General features: G+C 45.7%; 2 long non-coding RNA genes across 6 annotated transcripts in view; one reads left to right on the top strand and one right to left on the bottom strand.

Annotated features, from left to right (window-relative positions):
* The first annotated feature begins 4,868 nt into the window (after positions 1-4,868).
* The window catches only part of LOC135056176 (uncharacterized), a 38,044-nt gene continuing 23,497 nt past the window's right edge, over positions 4,869-19,415 (top strand). For all 4 annotated transcript variants that reach the window (XR_010243911.1, XR_010243910.1, XR_010243912.1 and 1 more), the window contains exon 1: positions 4,869-5,036. This is a non-coding gene — a long non-coding RNA (uncharacterized LOC135056176). The remainder of the gene's footprint in view (positions 5,037-19,415) is intronic.
* LOC135056175 (uncharacterized) overlaps positions 14,184-19,415 on the bottom strand; it is a 106,117-nt gene continuing 100,885 nt past the window's right edge. For both annotated transcript variants that reach the window (XR_010243907.1, XR_010243908.1), the window contains exon 3: positions 14,184-15,091. This is a non-coding gene — a long non-coding RNA (uncharacterized LOC135056175). The remainder of the gene's footprint in view (positions 15,092-19,415) is intronic.

Raw genomic sequence — 19,415 nt, 5'->3', positions numbered from 1 at the left:
GAAATATTGTAGACAGAATTGCCAGAGACTACCGGACGGAACCGGTGTGAGGAAAGCTGTGCTTGAACTCACCACTAGAGCAACAGTTTGATGGCGAGCATCGATGGATACTGTGGTCCAATGTGTGGAATAAAATGCTGGGCGATATCGGAATACCGCTGGGGATGAGATGAAGCAACGCTGAACACAGATGGTAACACCCAACACTGCTGGAAGCCAGTGACAAATGTACCTTAAAGCTAGAGAGCGATGCAGTAGTGCAGAGCGATATAGGAATACCGCTGAGGACAGATGGTAACACCCAACACTGCTGGAAGTGATGGAACGCTGCTCCAGTGCCGTCCAGAAGCACAATATGGAGGAGGCGGGGCCAGGCAGATGTTAACACAGTAAAATCTTATGGTCTTATGGTCGGATATACACACTAGTGAAAAACCACACAATATTGCATGATCTAGGCTGCATGCAGGTCAGATGTTGGATTTCCACGGGAGCGAGCATCATATGATAAATTGTGTATACACACTATACGATATTGTATGCAATCATACAATATCTGCGATATTGTATACAATATCTCACAGTGAGTATGCAGCTTTACTGTACAAGCAATACTCTGCTTCCATGCACAAAGCTATCCAGAGCTACAATATAAGACCAACTCAGCGTACAGAGCAGGAGAAGTGCTAATGTATATTGATGTCCACAATTATTGATATTTTTTTTGTTCCAGCACACAGAACAAGCAAAGTTGCATTGTGTAAATAGTTTAGCATGCTGAAGTTAACAGGATTATACATGCACTACATTTTTTCTACTTAACTTGAATGAAATACTTTGTACTGCAAAACTAAGAATAAGTATTAAATATGACAAATTCTTGATGCAGTTGCATACTTCGCATTAATGTTTATTTTTAGCTATCATCAGTAGTAAGAGTTACAGAAACTGCAACTTGTATTGTGCTCTATGGGCAGTGGTGCAAGTAGAAAAAATGTCTTATAGGTACTGTGTGCAAATGGGTGTGGCCAAATGCCACATGGGTTGTGGCAAATGAAAATGGGCGCTTGATACACATATGGGGGGCCAGATACACATGACCCCAATAGTGCCAGATACACATATGCCCCCACAGTGCCAGATACACAAATGCCCCACGGTGCCAGTTGCACAAATGCCCCATGGTGCCAGATGCACAAATGCCCCATGGTGCCAGATGCACAAATGCCCCATGGTGCCAGATGCACAAATGCCCCACGGTGCCAGATACACAAATGCCCCACGGTGCCAGATACACAAATGCACCTAGTAGTACCATATATGCTCCCACAGTGCCAGATATACATTGCCCCAGAGTGCCAGATACATATTACCCCACAGTGCCAAATACACATTGCCCCAAAGTGCCAGATACACATTGCCCCAGAGTGCCAGATACACATTACCCCACAGTGCCAGATACACATTACCTCAGAGTGTCAGATACACATTACCCCAGAGTGCCAGATACACATTACCCCACAGTGTCAGATACACATTACCCCAGAGTGTCAGATACACATTGCCCCAGAGTGTCAGATACACATTGCCCCAGAGTGTCAGATACACATTGCCCCAGAGTGCCAGATGCACATTCCCCCATAGTGCCAGATACACATTGCCCCAGAGTGCCAGATACACATTACCCCACAGTGCCAGATACACATTGCCCCACAGTGCCAGATACACATTGCCCCAGAGTGTCAGATACACATTGCCCCAGAGTGTCAGATACACATTACCCATAGTGCCAGATACACATTGCCCTAGAGTGCCAGATACATATTACCCCACAGTGCCAGATACACATTGCCCCAGAGTACCAGATACATATTGCCCCACAGTGCCAGATACACATTGCCCCAGAGTGCCAGATACATATTAACTCACAGTGCAAGATACACATTGCCCCATTCCTCCCCCCCCCCCACCACTGCTCACCGCTGCCTCTGCTTCTGATGTGTGAGGGGAGGAGAGCCTCTTCTGCCCTTCAATGCTCGTGAAGTCCAGTCTCCGGGGGCGGGTATCTCAAATGAGGCGCCGGTTCATTAGCCAATCAGAGCTTGTGGACCAGCAGCCAATCAGGAGCCGCGGCTGCCGGTCCGCAATCTCTAATGTCTAACAAACCGGTGCCTTACTGAGATTCACCCTGCTACCACCGCCGGAGTCCGGACACATCACAGAGCATTGAGGGTCAGGAGAGGCGCTGCACTGCGCTCTCCTACCCTCACACAGCAGCAGGCTGCAGGTATGGTGGATGGCCCGGCGGTATGGCTGGGAATTTATTACCAGTACGACGTACCGCCCCATACCGCCATACTTGCAGAACTGTCTGTGGGCCTAGTTCAGAGTTGTTCGCAGCAGCAAATTTGGTAGCAGTTGGGCAAAACCATGTGCACTGCAGGGGGGACAGATATAACATGTAGCTACATTTTGGGGCGCAGCGAAACGCGTCAGAACCCCTACTATCACCATTCAAGCTTCACGGACCGCGATATTAGGTGTCTGAACCAGCCCCTGAATTTACAAGCACCATTGTTCCACTTAAAGCACATTCCAAAGAGGACAACAGCGGCATTCACCGTATCTAATGAGGATAAAGATTCCAAGCAAGGACTCAATCTAATGGAAATATCTCCACCTCTAATTAACGGTGACCAGTAAATATATCGATCCTGCTGGACTGTGTTGTGCACTATATTGCTAACAAAGAGGGGCAATTATTAGGAACAAACACCAAACGGTCTGATTAAAGGGAGCGGAGAAGGTGTTTACTGTATTCTGTACCTTTTTACATTGTTATTTGTCCTGGCACAAGATGTGACAATAGTCTTTTAACTACGAAATAGTATTTATTGATAGAATAAATTGTTATACATTTTTAACCAATATCAATCCAATCGTTTCCATTTGCAGCACTGCTATTTTCTTTGTATTTTTAGCAGATATAACATGTGCAGAGAGAGTTAGATTTGGGTGTGGTGTGTTCAAACTGAAATCTAAATTGCAGTGTAAAAATTAAGCAGGCAGTATTTACTCTGCACAGAAACAAAATAACCCACTCAAATCTAACTCTCTCTGCACATGTTGTATCTGCCACACCTGCAGTGCACATGGGTGGTCATTCCGAGTTGTTCGCTCATTGCCGATTTTCGCTATGCTGCTATTTGTTGCTAAATATTCATGCGCATGGTACGCAGCGCGCATGCGCTTAGTTATTTAACTAAAAACTTAGCAGTTTTGCTGTTGTTCGTGCGACGCTTTTCAGTCGCACTGCTGATTGGTGAGTGATTGACAGGAAAGGGGCGTTTCTTATTAAACAACAAATATTTTGTTACTACAGCTGCTTACTCCTCTCTTAAGTAATCCCCCTTCCCTGTTTGGAAGTAATATTCCAGTGCTCCTCCGAAAAACAAGCTCCTATCTTCTTCTAATGTTTTATTCAATAAACATTTAGTCAAAACAATCTTTGACCTTGGCTGTCTAAAAATCAAAGCAATTTACAGAAAACTGTCAATTCTTGTTCCTGTGATCCGAAGGTGCTTTGTTCTTACAATAAAATAATAGGAGGAAAAAAAAATCAGTAAATAAATTGTGACTTCTAGGAATTTTTTAACGGACAATCTTCTCCGTAAACAGTGCATGTGCAATATTGCTAAATGTCAGCTAAAGCGGCTGTCGCTGAGATGATTGAAAATTAGTGCAATATAGACTTACAGTAGGGGGTGTGGTGATTCAGAGGTGGACACAGGTGCAGTTATGTCTTCAAGTTTTGCCACAGCCGCTACTGCGTATTTATGCTAATACTGCAGATGATGGGAGTCCTATTGAGATGCCGACTGGCTGCTGCGTGAGTCTTCCGATGTGTGTACACAGATGCAATATTGACGCCCCATTGGCCATTGAATCTTTTGGTGTCAGACCCAATCCTGGCCTTTGCCGGAGCAGACTTAACATCAAAGAAACACATGGATTTCTGAGACTCAGCAACTTCAAATTGTCAGATGAGCAAGTACATAACCCAAATGAACTTTTACCTGGACACCAGTACAAAAGACTTTATCCTTGCCAGCACGGATTTACTTACAGTCCCCATCACACACCCTTTGTCCTGTATGTTACAAATGCATTATTGTTGTATGTATACCTATGCTACCCTGTAAGATGTTTTGTCTAGAATAATCAATTATTAGACAAACTTCTGAGTTTCCCAATTGATCTCCAACATTATATGTTAAATCAGTAGGTGCTAATTCACATCCAGTCTAACACCAAGGAAATTATAACACCCCCCCCCCCCCCTATCTGCCATTTCACAACACAAATATACTATATCATTACATATCAGATACACATTTTACATACACTTTAGTGCAAACACATACTAGCAGAGCACTGGGTTCCAGTAGCCCATTTGAGAGCTTCCATAAAAAAGCCACTACACTGCTGTGCCTACCTTGCACTAGCGCCAATAGGAAGCCACTACACTGCTGTGCCTACCTTGCACTAGCGCCAATAGGAAGCCACTACACTGCTGTGACTGCCTTGCACTAGCATCAATAGGAAGCCACAACACTGCCATGCCTGCCTTGCTCTAGCACCAATAGGATGCCACTACACTGCTGTGCCTACTTTGCAATAGCACCAATAGGAAGCCACTACACTGCTGTGACTGCCTCGCAATAGCACCAATAGGAAGCCACTACACTGCTGTGACTGCCTCGCACTAGCACCAATAGGAAGCCACTACACTGCCGTGCCTGCCTTGCACTAGCACCAATAGGAAGCCACTACACTGCGGTGTCTGCCTTGCATTAGCATCAATAAGAAGCCACTACACTACTGTGCCTGCCCTGCACTAGAGCTGACTCAGCATTTGTGTTCATGGGAGGGGCGGGGAGTCCAGGGCAAGCGCCGTGACTGGAGCTGGAGATCACTGGGGATGGTGGAGCAGTGGCAGATCTTTCTTGGGGAAGGCGAGGTCCTGCACCCCCTAGGTAAACTCCCCCACTGTCAAAACGTAAACACAATTTTGCTGCTTTCTGTTATAATAACCTATCTGTAAAATAGCAGTCACAATGTATTTTTAAGATTTCAATAACACATGTCCATTGGCTTAGCCCTAATTGAAATATCCGGAGTTATTCCAGTATGTAGTACAGAGCACAATGATTTTTTTTTTTTAAATTGGCAACTATTTTCTTTCTTCGTATTTTAAAGTGCCATTCAGGGAAAGCTAAATATAACACATATGTTCACCCAACTAATTTGCAGTGTAATAATTTTATGTATTTTTACCATCAGATCTGAAACAATCTGCAGATATCTGAATAAGGAAACAAATATTTATTTTGCTATTTCATTATAGCCATTTGGGTTGGGTATGAAGCTAGAGATGTGCGGCTGGCACTTTTCGTGTTTTGTGTTTTGGTTTTGATTCTAATTCCACTTTCGTGTTTTGGTTTTGGCTTGGTTTTGAAAAAACCACCCTTTCGCGTTTTGGTTTTGGATCTGGATGATTTTTGAAAAAAACATAAAAACAGCTAAAATCACAGAATTTGGGGGTAACTTTGCTCTTACGGTATTATTAACCTCAATAACAATCATTTCCACTCATTTCCAGTCTATTCTGAACACCTCACAATATTGTTTTTAGGCCAAAAGGTTGCACTGGGTTGCTGGATGACTAAGCTAAGCGACACAAGTGGACAACACAAACACCTGGCCCATCTAGGAGTGGCACTGTAGTATCAGACAGGAAGGCAGATATAAAAAAAAAAATAAGATTTTAAACCTACCGGTAAATCTTTTTCTCCTAGTCCGTAGAGGATGCTGGGGACTCCGTAAGGACCATAGAGGTATAGACGGGCTCCGCAGGAGACATGGGCACTATAAAGAACTTTAGAATGCGTGTGCACTGGCTCCTCCCTCTATGCCCCTCCTCCAGACCTCAGTTAGAGAACTGTGCCCAGAGGAGACGGACAGTACGAGGAAAGGATTTTGGTAATCCAAGGGCAAGATTCATACCAGCCCACACCATCCACACCGTATAACATGGAATATACGCAACCAGTTAACAGTATGCAACAAACAGTATCAGGCAAAGACTGATTTCAACTGTAACATAACCCTTATGTAAGCAACAACTATATACAAGCCTTGCAGAAAATAGTCCACACTGGGACGGGCGCCCAGCATCCTCTACGGACTAGGAGAAAAAGATTTACCGGTAGGTTTAAAATCTTATTTTCTCTTACGTCCTAGAGGATGCTGGGGACTCCGTAAGGACCATGGGGTTTATACCAAAGCTCCAGACCGGGCGGGAGAGTGCGGATGACTCTGCAGCACCGACTGAGCAAACGCAAGGTCCTCATCAGCCAGGGTATCAAACTTATAGAACTTTGCAAAAGTGTTTGAACCCGACCAGGTAGCTGCTCGGCAAAGCTGTAAAGCCGAGACGCCTCGGGCAGCCGCCCAAGAAGAGCCCACCTTCCTAGTGGAATGGGCTTTTACCGAATTTGGCAATCCTACCGTAGAATGAGCCTGCTGAATCGTGTTACAGATCCAGCGAGCAATAGTCTGCTTCGAAGCAGGAGCGCCAACTTTGTTGGCTGCATACAGGACAAACAGTGCTTCTGTTTTCCTAACCCGAGCCATCCTGGCTACATAGATCTTTAAGGCCCTGACTACATCTAGGGACTTGGAGTCCTCCAGGTCATCCGTAGCCACAGGCACCACAATAGGTTGGTTCATATGAAATGATGAAACCACCTTGGGCAAAAATTGAGGACGAGTCCTCAACTCCGCTCTATCCACATGGAAAATCAGATAGGGGCTCTTGTGAGACAAGGCCGCCAATTCGGACACCCGCCTCGCGGATGCCAAGGCCAACAACATGACCACCTTCCAAGTGAGAAATTTTAATTCAACCGTCTGAAGCGGTTCAAACCAGTGAGATTTCAGGAACCGTAATACCACGCTAAGGTCCCATGGTGCCACTGGGGGCACAAAAGGAGGCTGGATGTTGCACTCCCTTTACAAAAGTCTGGACTTCTGGGAGAGAAGCCAATTCCTTCTGAAAGAATATAGATAGGGCCGAAATTTGTACCTTAATGGAGCCTAACTTCAGGCACATATCCACTCCTGTCTGTAGAAAGTGGAGAAAACGGCCCAGATGGAAATCCTCCGTAGGAGCATTCTTGGCTTCACACCAAGAAACATACTTCCTCCAGATACGGTGATAATGTTTCGCCGTCACCTCCTTCCTAGCCTTTATCAGCGTAGGGATGACTTCTTCCGGAATACCTTTGCCAGCTAAGATTTGGTGTTCAACCGCCATGCCGTCAAACGTAACTGCGGTAAGTCTTGGAACACGCAGGGCCCCTGCTGTAACAGGTCCTCCCTGAGAGGAAGAGGCCACGGATCTTCTGTGAGCATTTCCTTAAGATCTGAGTACCAGGCCCTTCGAGGCCAATCTGGAACAATGAGTATTGTCTGCACTCTTTTTCTTCTTATGATTCTCAATATTTTTCAGATGAGAGGAAGAGGAGGGAACACATAGACCAACTGAAACACCCATGGGGTCACCAGGGCGTCCACCGCTACTGCCTGAGGGTCCCTTGACCTGGCACAATACCTCCGAAGCCTCTTGTTGAGGCGTGACGCCATCATGTCTATTTGAGGAATTCAACAAAGACTTGTTATCTCTGCAAAAACTTCTTGATGAAGTCCCCACTCTCCTGGATGGAGATCGTGCCTGCTGATGAAGTCTGCTTCCCAGTTGTTCACTCCCGGAATGAAGACTGCTGACAGATTTTCACTGCTTACGTGATTTTCCGCCCAGCGAAGAATCCTGGTGGCTTCCGCCATTGCCGCTCTGCTCCTTGTCCCGCCTTGGCGGTTTACATGAGCCACGGCTGTGACGTTGTCTGATTGAATCAGATCCGGTAGGTCGCGAAGAAGATTCTACGCTTGTCGTAGGCCGTTGTATATGGCCCTTAATTCCAGTATCTTGATGTGTAGACAAGCCTCCTGGCTTGACCATAGTCCCTGAAAATTTCTTCCTTGTGTGACTGCTCCCCAACCTCGGAGGCTTACGTCCGTGGTCACCAGAATCCAGTCCTGAATGCCGAACCTGCGACCCTCTAGAAGGTGAGCACTCTGCAGCCACCACAGGAGAGACACCCTGGCTCTGGGGGACAGGCTTATTTTCTGATGTATTTGTAGATGGGACCCGGGCCACTTGTCCAGAAGGTCCCACTGAAATGTCCTCGCATGAAACCTGCCGAATCGGATGGCGTTGTAGGCTGCCACCATTTTTTCCAGAACTCGAGTGCATTGATGAACAGACACTCTTTTCGGTTTTAGCAGGTCTCTGACCATGTTCTGGAGATCCTGGGCTTTTTCCATCGGGAGAAAAACCCTCTTCTGTTCCGTGTCCAGAATCATGCCTAGGAATGATAGTCGAGTTGTTGGAATCAATTGTGACTTTGGCAGATTTAGAATCCAACCGTGCTGTTGTAGCACTCTCAGGGACAGCGACACGATTTTCAGCAATTGATCTCTCGATCTCGCTTTTATCAGGAGATCGTCCAAGTACGGGATAATTGTGACTCCCTGCCTGCGCAGGAGTACCATCATCTCCGCCATCACCTTGGTGAAAATCCTCGGGGCCATGGAAAGCCCAAACGGCAACGTCTGAAACTGGTAATGACAGTCCTGTACAGCGAATCTCAGGTACTCCTGATGAGGAGGATGTATGGGAACATGAAGGTATGCATCCTTTATGTCTAGTGACACCATAAAATCCCCCCCTTCCAGACTGGAGATCACTGCCCGGAGCGATTCCATCTTGAATTTGAGCTTTTTCAAGTACTGGTTTAGGGATTTTAGATTTAAAATGGGTCTGACCGAGCCATCCGGCTTCGGGACCACGAACAGCGTTGAATAGTACCCTTTTCCCTGTTGAACTAGAGGAACCTTGATAATCACGTGCTGTTTGCACAGCTTTTGAATTGCAGCTAACACTACTGCCCTCTCTGGGGGAGAAGCTGGCAAGGCCGACCTGAAAAATCGGCGAGGGGGCACCTCTTCGAATTCCAGTTTGTAGCCTTGGGATACAATTTCCATCGCCCAAGGATCCACGTCTGACAGATCCCAGACCTGGCTGAAGAGTTGAAGACGTGTCCCTACCGGTGCGGACACCCTCAGTGGAGCCCCAGCGTCATGCGGTGGATTTAGTAGAAGCCGGGGAGGACTTCTGTTCCTGGGAACTAGCCGAAGCAGGCGTTCTTTTCCCTCTACCCTTACCTCTGGCGAGGAAGGATGAGCCCCGACCTCTTCTGGACTTATGCGACCAAAAGGACTGCATCTGATATTGTGGAGTTTTCTTTTGCTGTGGGGGAACAAAAGGCAAAAAAGTAGATTTACCCGCGGTAGCTGTGGAAACCAGGTCCGCGAGACCTTCCCCAAATAAAACTTCACCCTTGTAAGGTAAAACCTCCATATGCTTCTTTGAGTCGGCATCACCCGTCCATTGGCGGGTCCACAGGGCTCGCCTAGCAGAAATCGCCATAGCGTTGGCTCTCGAACCTAGCAGCCCAACGTCTCTTTGAGCGTCTCTCATATATAAGACTGCGTCTTTAATGTGACCTAAGGTCAATAAAATGGTATCCCTATCTAGGGTATCAAAGTCAGCTGACAAGGTATCTGTCCAAGCTGCAACTGCGCTACATACCCATGCCGATGCTATTGCCGGTCTGAGTAAAGCACCCGTATGCGTATAAAAAGATTTTAAGGTAGTTTCCTGTCTGCGATCAGCAGGATCCTTGAGGGCTGCCGTGTCTGGAGACGGTAGCGCCACCTTCTTGGACAAGCGCGTTAAAGCCTTGTGACCCTGGGCGAGGATTCCCACTGTACCCTGTCCTGTGCAGGGGAAGGATACGCTATAAGAATCCTCTTGGGAATCTGCAGTTTTTTGTCTGGAGTTTCCCAAGCTTTTTCAAATAACTCGTTCAGCTCATGAAATGGGGGAAAGGTTACCTCAGGTTTCTTTTCCTTATACAAGCGCACCCTCGTGTCAGGAACAGAGGGGTCATCTGTGATATGTAAAACATCTTTTATTGCAATAATCATATAATGAATACTTTAGGCCACCCTTGGGTGTAACATTGCATCATCGTAGTCGACACTGGAGTCAGAATCCGTGTCGGTATCAGTGTCTGCTATTTGGGATAGAGAACGTTTTTGAGACCCTGAAGGGCCTTGTGACACAGTCAAAGCCATGGATTGACTCCCTGCTTTTTCCCTGGACTCTGCTTTGTCCATCCTCTTATGTAATAAGGTCACATTTGCATTCAAAACATTCCACATGTCCAACCAATCAGGTGTCAGCGTTGCCGACGGAAACACCACAATCATCTGCTCCACCTCCTCCTTAGATGAGCCTTTCCGCTTCAGACATGTCGACACACTCGTACCGACACCCCCACACACACAGGGATATATTTATATAAAGACAGTTCCTCAATAAGGCCCTTTGGAGAGACAGAGAGAGAGTATGCCAGCACACACCCAGCGCCAACTGACACTGGAAACAAATTCTCAGATAATATAGCGCTTTTATATATAATTATATGTATAATACACTCACTGCGCCTTACAAATGCCCCCCCCCCCTCTTTTCTGCCCTGTGTCACCGTGTTCAGCAGGGGAGAATCCGGGGAGCCAGCTTCTCTGCAGTGCTCTGTGGAGAAAATGGCGCTGGTTAGTGCTGTGGAATCAAGCTCCGCCCCCTCCAGCGGCGGGCTTCGGTCCAGCTCAATTTTGTAATACTGGCGGGGGATTTTTATATCTACTGCCTCCGCAGCCTATATATATATATGTGTTTGCCAGTCCTAGAGGTTTATATTGCTGCCCAGGGCGCCCCCCCCCCCCCTGCGCCCTGCACCCATCAGTGCCTGCAGTGTGTGTTGTGTGTGGGAGCAATGGCGCTCAGCGTTACCACTGCGTGCTTACCTCAGGGAAGATCTGAAGTCTTCTGCCGCCTTTGAAGTCTTCTTTCTTCTTATACTCACCCGGCTTCTGTCTTCCGGCTCTGTGAGGAGGACGGCGGCGCGGCTCTGGGACGAATGGCAAGGGGAGACCTGCGTTCCGACTCCCTCTGGAGCAAATGGTGTCCAGTAGCCTAAGAAGCAGAGCCTATCAGTTAAGTAGGTCTGCTTCTCTCTCCTCAGTCCCACGATGCAGGGAGCCTGTTGCCAGCAGTGCTACCTGAAAATAAAAAACCTAACAAAATTCTTTTTTCAGAGAAACTCAGGAGAGCTCCCTGTAATGCACCCAGTCTACTCTGGGCACAGGAACTAACTGAGGTCTGGAGGAGGGGCATAGAGGGAGGAGCCAGTGCACACCCATTCTAAAGTTCTTTATAGTGCCCATGTCTCCTGCGGAGCCCGTCTATACCCCTATGGTCCTTACGGAGTCCCCAGCATCCTCTAGGACGTAAGAGAAAAAGGACCCAAACAGCACATCATGCAAAGAAGAAAAAGAATTGCAATGAGGTAGTTGTATGACTAAGCCAAGCGACACAAACAATTGGCCCTTCTAGGCGTGGCACTGCAGCGGCAGACAAGAGGGCAGATATCAAAAAAAGGCCCCTAACAGCACATGATGCAAAAAAGAAAAAAAGGTGCACAGAGGTTGCTGTATGACTAAGCTAAGTGACACAGCCACCTGGCCCATCTAGTAGTGTCACGCAGTGGCTGAATGTCGAGAGTGGGCCGCAATTGTTTGGTCCACTGACAGCATCTCCAGCACGCTCCAGTCACTTTAAAAAAAATCTGCAATTGGTGGACTTATACGGCAGTACCCCAGGACTAATACAGCAGTACCACTGGACTCACACGGCAGTGTCACACAGGATGGCACTTTTCAAAAACTAGGCCCCAAACAGCACCTCATGCAAAGATGTCGAAGAGGTGCAATGAGGTAGCTGTATGACTAAGCCAAGCGACACAAACAATTCCAACTGGAATTATACATCCAAATCACTGGAATTACTTGTCCAAATCACTGGAATTAATTGGTAAAATCACTGGAATTATACATCCAAATCACTGGAATTAATTGGCAAGATCACTGGAATTATACGTCCAAATCACTGGAATTAATTGGCAAAATCACTATAATTAATAATTATACGTCCAAATCACTGGAATTAATTGGCAAAATCACTGTAATAATTATACGTCCAAATCACTGGAATTAAATGGCAAAATCTCGCTATCACCTGCCTAGTGAAGTGGAATCTAGATGGGATTTGGTACCGGCCACACAATACCTCCATCAATTGTCTTAATCCCACTGCACTAATGTCGGACACCGGACACACATCTAACACCAACATAAGTGTCAATGCCTCAGTTATGAGGGCTTCCATCATCATGTGAAGCTGAACCACTAGTCATGAACATAGGCCAGGGCTTCAGCTGTTCCTTGCCACTCCGTGTCATAAATGGCATATTGGCAAGTTTACGTTTCTACTCAGACGATTTAAATTTCTTTTTTGGGGTCTTTTTACTGAACTTTGGCTTTTTGGATTTTACATGCCCTCTACTATCACATTGGGCATCGGCCTTGGCACACGACGTTGATGGCATTTAATCGTTTATGTCATGGCTAGTGGCAGCAGCTTCAGCACTAGGAGGAAGTGGTTCTTGATCTTTCCCTATTTTATCCTCCAAATTTTTGTTCTCCATTATGTTTCTGGAGTTATATAACACAATATGTGTCACAGGAATGACTGATGGCTGATGGCCAAGACACTACCACTGGTCTGATGCAGGACAACACAGCAACACTGTGAGGGACTTGTTGTTGTTGTTGTTGTTATTATTATTATTATTATTATTATAACACTGTAGCAGTGGACATATAGCAGCAGCGTATACCACTATGACTGCCTGGTCACTGGAATGACTGATGGCCAGGACACTACCACTGGTCTGATGCAGCACAACACAGCAACACTGTGAGGGACTTGTTGTTGTTGTTGTTATTATTATTATTATTATTATAACACTGTAGCAGTGGACATATAGCAGCAGCGTATACCACTGTGACTGCCTGGTTACTGGAATGACTGATGGCCAGGACACTACCACTGGTCTGATGCAGCACAACACAGCAACACTGTGAGGGACTTGTGGTTGTTGTTGTTGTTTATAATAATAATAATAATAATAATAATATTATTATGATTATGATTATTATTATACTGTAGCAGTGGACATATAGCAGCAGCATATACCACTGTGACTGCCTGGTCACTGGAATGACTGATGCACAGGACACTACCACTGGTCTGATGCAGGACAACATAGCAACACTGTAAGGGAATTATTATACAGCAGCACTGGACATATGGCAGCAGAGGACACCACCACTGTGAATAGTCACTGGACTGACTGAGGCACAGGACACTACCACTGGTCTGATGCAGGATAACACAGCAACACTGTAAGGGACTTATTATACAGCAGCACTGGACATATGGCAGCAAAGGACACCACCACTGTGACTGATGCAGCACAACACAGCACCACTGGACAGCTGGCAGCAGAGGACACCAGCACTGTGACTGATGCAGCACAAGACACCACCACTGAACTGATGCAGCACAACACAGCACCACTGGACAGCACTGGACATATGGCAGCAGGGGACACAAGCACTGTGACTGGACAAATTCAGCACAAGCCATGGACACTGAGAGAACGGAGACACGTCCTCTCTGCACACTCTCCGATGATGGAGTGAAAATGGCGGGGACGCGCGGCTCCTTATATGGAATCCAAATCCCGCGAGAATCCGACAGCGGGATGATGACGTTTTGCCTTGTTCTGGTTTCCGAGTCAGGCGGGAAAACCCGGGTTCAGAGCGTGAAGTTCGGTACGGATCGGTTCTCTGAGACCTGAACCCGCTCATCTCTAGTATGAACCCGACTGCTGGGATGTCAAAATCATCCCGGATAGCTATCGCCTGTTTGTAACTACTGTAGTAACAGCTAGCAGACATCATTTTTACATTGCCATTTCTAAAAAGTATTTCAACAGCATTTTAACATATTTCAACATTTTATTGTGTTATTTTGTTTTATATTGTTCCTGTTACATAATTGGTTAGGTAGTATTTAATATCCAGATGTTTGTATTGTTGCAGTGAGTTTCAACTATTCTCAAATAACTATTGAGTAAATGCAGCTATTTAAGACAACGCAGCTGTGAGTGCTACTCATTTGTGGGTTTTTTATGGATTGATGTATTCCAAAACCTTTAACCCATGCAGTGCTGAAGAGGTTACACGTTCTTTATGAGAAACAGATGGATGCGGCTTTCAGACGGTAAAAGGCCAAGCCCCCAGGCAGGTTTATATCTAAGTGAAATGTGGACTGATTTGAAACAAAAGGGGAGTTGAGAAGAGACTCTGGGCCTATTATGAAGGGAAGGAACAGTCTGCTTGCATGCAGTAGTCTGTTGTATTTTGTTTAGCTCAGAGCTACAAGTAAGGGTTACTTTCTAACTTCTTGCTTTTTGTCTTATAAGCTGACTTTCACACATTTTCATCAATAAAAACAGAAAGAAATGGGGTATAGCAGCGTGTTCACATTTACCTGCCATATGCAGTACTAGCTCATGCAGTCCATCTGAATACACCAAGATCTGTCTTAAAATAAAGTCAACTTGAGCCTGAGTGTTATTATTTCTATGTTCATGATAAATAATATTTAAAAAGATAAATTCAAGGCAAGCGGACTGCCTCTACGTTTTTCACACTGCCTGTGGGAACTGCCTGGAATGCTGCTGATTCTTCGCGTAGGGGCCTTGTAGGCGTTCCAATGCACTTGTTTAAATTTTGCCCACAGATTTTTCAAAGTCTGCATCCATTTTGTCTGGCTAGACACAAGCTTGTATTGTCATTCCTGTGCCCAGTATGAAAAAAAAAAAATTGTTCTTACATAAAGTGTTCTCTTGTTTTTGTCTTCTGGCTTTTGTGCCTAAAATATAAAACAGTCATCAGTTTAATAAGAAAAATGTTTGTTAAACTTGTTTTATTTCATGCATTTCCTGACATTTTAAGACAACTAAATAAATGTGATGCACTTTGTTGCTCAATCTTACTGCATCCCTAAGCAGCAGAGGCCTTGAATTTTTTCAAGATTTAAGCTACAGAAGTGTGACAGCGAGCCAATAAACTTTTAACCAGCTTCTTATTGGTACTGCCTCTCACATCTCCTCCGCAGCCATTTTAGGATGGTGCATAATGCATATAAAAGATTTGGTGCCCTGCCACTGACATGGGAAAAAAAACTGTTTCAGCCTGGGGCTCCAGAAAATGTGACTGGCTATATTAAGCTACACTTATATAAGCAATGACTGTTCAAAGCATCTATTGTTTTAAGATAAATAATGTATATGTGTACTATGGCTTTTATTTTAATATTAGACTTAGTACAGATTATCGATTTTAGAGAATAAATGATAATAGTATGTGTTATTATCACAGTCTAAAGAAAGCATTAAAATGTAGTACTCAATGCCTCTGCTAAAAAACAGACAATGCACAATAGAGCTAATTATCTTATGGTATGTCTCTGGTAGGCAGCAGTTAAGATAAAAATTGCAGTGACTGTAATGCCTCTTTGGAGATAATACATTCATCTCTCATGCTTTGTAGTAGTTGCTATACAGCCCACTGGCTACAGCATTACCATAAATTCACAGTGTTGCAGACGCTACTACAAGGCCCAACTCTGGATGATGGGCCTAATTCAGTAACGACTGTAAATTCTTGCTAATTAATTAGCAGAATTTGCAATCCTTTGGAGTGCATACTGGGGTCCATCCATCACTGGGCAAGGCCTCCCAGCTTGCTGACCGCCATCTCCCCCTGTTGAACAAGCAGAAATTGCGCAATTTCTGCTTGTAAGCGGAAACTAGGAATGGCTCCTGCCAGCGCAGCCTAGCTGCGCCTGTAGGAGTCCCACCGCCATGATCTTGACCACGATGGCTGCGCATGACTTCACGCATCGGCCGTGATCACACCCTGACACGCCCCCGTTTAGCCACCTCCACCCCCCCTTTGGGCTGCACTGCGCCCGCAATGCTCTGTGTCCTCCCTGGAAATGGAGCATTGCCCGCCCCCATGATGGTGGTGTGGTGGTTAATAATCAGTTTTCCATAGCACTTATTACTATACAAGTATCTGTAATGCAGATTATACAAACATCCACTACTTTGTCCACATGCATTACAAAAAATCATGGCAGATGCGTATTAACCACTTAACTGACAAGATCGCATGGGATGTGACCGCACCGTTAGACTTTTGCTGACAAAGTCGCATCACGTTCTTGAATAAGGACATTCTGAACGGAACTGATTTCTTTCCCCTACTGTGGGAATGGCGCTCTGGGGGGGCATTTGCCAAACTAAAGTGCATGGCTGCGAATTTAGTTTCCCCCTCCACCCAACACTGTTTGGCTGTTCAGTGCAGAGAGCAGTCCCCCGCTGCTCCACGTTTCACTGTGATCTGCAAGATGGGGAGAGGTAAATGTATCAGGGTGATGGATAATGCCACAGAGATGTATGTGATATTTTGCCAATAAGATGGTGTAGGTGGAGGTAGTGGTGTAAAACCCCACATAAGAATTATACGTCCTTCATATAAAGCTTTTGACCTGGATTATTGCGGGGTCTTGGCTTGATATGTGAAAAGGGTCAATCTGGTATTGAAGCCTGCAATGTGAACAATGCAATCTGGGTATCTGACCTAGGTCATGCTAAAATGAACAGAGGCGGACCACCAGAGCTTGGAGATGATGATAATCTCCAAGTGCCCACATAGGAATGACCCAGGTCCAGCCTGCTGTGTGAACATGGTTTCAAGCAGCTCTGACACTGTACTGAAGCGAAGCAGTAGCGCCGAGAGGTATGAACATCTCAGTTGCCAAAGTAAAAACTCCCCCTCCAGCGCTTCCTGCCAAACCCCCACAGTGCATCAGCGTAGTGTTGATGCACTGTCTCACCCCTGGCAGGCTTCACTGGGCATGTGTGAGATCATAAAAAGAAATTAATAGAGGCGCATGTTTGAGATCATAACTACACTTTTAGATTTAGTCAGGGCCGGTTCTAGCCCTTGTGGCGCCCCGGCGAAAATAGGGGCGTGGCTTCATACAGGGGCGTGGTCAGTTACACCCCCTGTAGAGTTGTGCCCCCTGTAGAGTTGTGCCCCCATTTGTGCCCCCTGGAGAGTTGTGCTCCCATTAGCGCTGCTTACAAAAAAAAATACCCCAAAAATAAATTAATTAATACTTACTATCCCCGCTACTGATTCCCGACCGCTGCTGACCTCCGCCTGCGCCGCTCCTCGGATCTATGGGAGAGACGTCATGACAGCACAGCACAGCATTGACACTAGAGGTTAATTATGACCCCTAGCGTCATTGTGCCAGTCCCACAATGCTGTGCGGTGCGCGATGACGTCATCGCGCACTGCACAGCAAAGGTCCTCTCCACGAAGGGAAACTAGACGGGTAACGTAACCCGTCTAGTTTCCTTCACAGCGCCGCACAACACCCGGGGACACTGACAAACAGTAGCGGATCTTGCCATAGCGAGGTGCCCTCCGGATGGCGCCGGCACCCTCCGGAATGCGGCGCCCCGGGCAAAAATCCCGTGTGCCCGTAGCAAGATCTGCTACTGGACTTAGTGGGGCAGATGTATTAACCTGGAGAAGGCATAAGGAAGTGATAAACCAGTGATAAGTGCAAGATGATAAATGCACCAGCCAATCAGCTCCAATATGCAAATCGACAGTTAGGAGCTGACTGGCTGGTGCGTTTATCACCTGCACGTATCACTGGTTTATCACTTCCTTATGCCATCTCCAGGCTTAATACATCTGCCCTATGTACCCAGATCAGGGTGGGACTGGGACACAAAGGTGAATACACACCTGCCATGCAACTCACATAGAGCAAATAAGTGGGAGCTCAATTGATCCTGTTGACAGTTAACAGAATAAAAATGGTTGAAGGGGCAGAAGGCTGGTTTACCACCCCCTTTCCGCCAGAGTGCTGTCTAAAATATAAACTGAAAGTCTGTATGGATGTACAGTATTACTAACTTCCTGTGATGTTATGTCTGTACCAGCTCCGTAAGAGCTGCTTAGCAATATAAATTTTCACTGCTAAGATACTGCTGTGTTCCTGAGACTATGGGGAAGATGTACTAAGCAGTGATAAAAGTAGAGAAGTGAGCCAGTAGAGAAGTTGCCCATGGCAACCAATCAGCATTGACGTAACATTTATAATTTGCATACTATAAAAGTATACAGAGCAGCGGATTGGTTGCCATGTGCAACTTCTCCACTTGCTCACTTCTCCACTTTTATCACTGCTTAGTAAAGCTGGGTACATACTATAAGAAAAAATAGGGTGATATAGCTATATCTGACCAAAATTTTATCTAATGGTTTAGTGTGTTCTCAGCACTTTGCCTGGCAATTGGTCAAAACCCAGTAAATTTTTCTCCCGATATAGTGAATGATGCTCTCACTATCGAGGCCGATTTCTGCTGTTAGTTGCGGAAGACACTGTCCGATTGGTCGATTTGGAACCGAAAGGATCATTTATATGATCGTTGGATTGTACGGAATTGGTTTTAACAGATTAGGGGTCTATTTACTAAGCCTTGGATAGCGGTAAATTGGACGGAGATAAAGTACCAATCAGCTCCTAACTGTCATTTTTCAAACCCAGCCTGTGACATGGCAGTTAGGACCTGAGTGGCTGGTACTTTATCTCTGTCCACTTTATCTCCTGCCAAGGCTTAGTAAATAGACTCCTAAAACTGACACTGTAATTCATGTCCAAGCCATCTTGTGTTGAACCCAACATTCTGCATAAGAGCTCCTTCTACTACCCAGCCGACCTGATGCAAATGATTCTCTCTGGAGAAATTAAGCAAAGTAAAAAAGTAAAGAGGTTCTGCAGCAGCTCTTCTCACCATACACTAACCAGAAGCAAGTTGTTCCAAGCGGCAAATAAGGAGCCAGATGGTGGGACAGAAACCATCCTACTGTACAACAGGGGGAGCTAAACTGGTGTACAGTTGCCTTTTGCACATGTGAATGGTTGGCTTTCTCAAGGAACAGTTAAGCAAAAGCATTGTCAACCAGGGGCTGTCTGTCAACTTTTAGCCTGGGGGCAAGTCCAGAGCACTGGCCCATAAGTAATGGTGCCATCTTAAATGGAGTTTTTTTTGTTTAAAAAATATTTATTAATTTAAAAAAAATTAGGCTTGGTGTAAATTATCCCA

Source organism: Pseudophryne corroboree, chromosome 3 (genome assembly GCF_028390025.1).
Source record: "Pseudophryne corroboree isolate aPseCor3 chromosome 3, aPseCor3.hap2, whole genome shotgun sequence".
NCBI classification, from domain to species: Eukaryota; Metazoa; Chordata; class Amphibia; order Anura; family Myobatrachidae; genus Pseudophryne; species Pseudophryne corroboree.
Note: the sequence above shows the minus strand (reverse complement) of the source record. Positions and strands in the feature narration are given on the sequence as shown.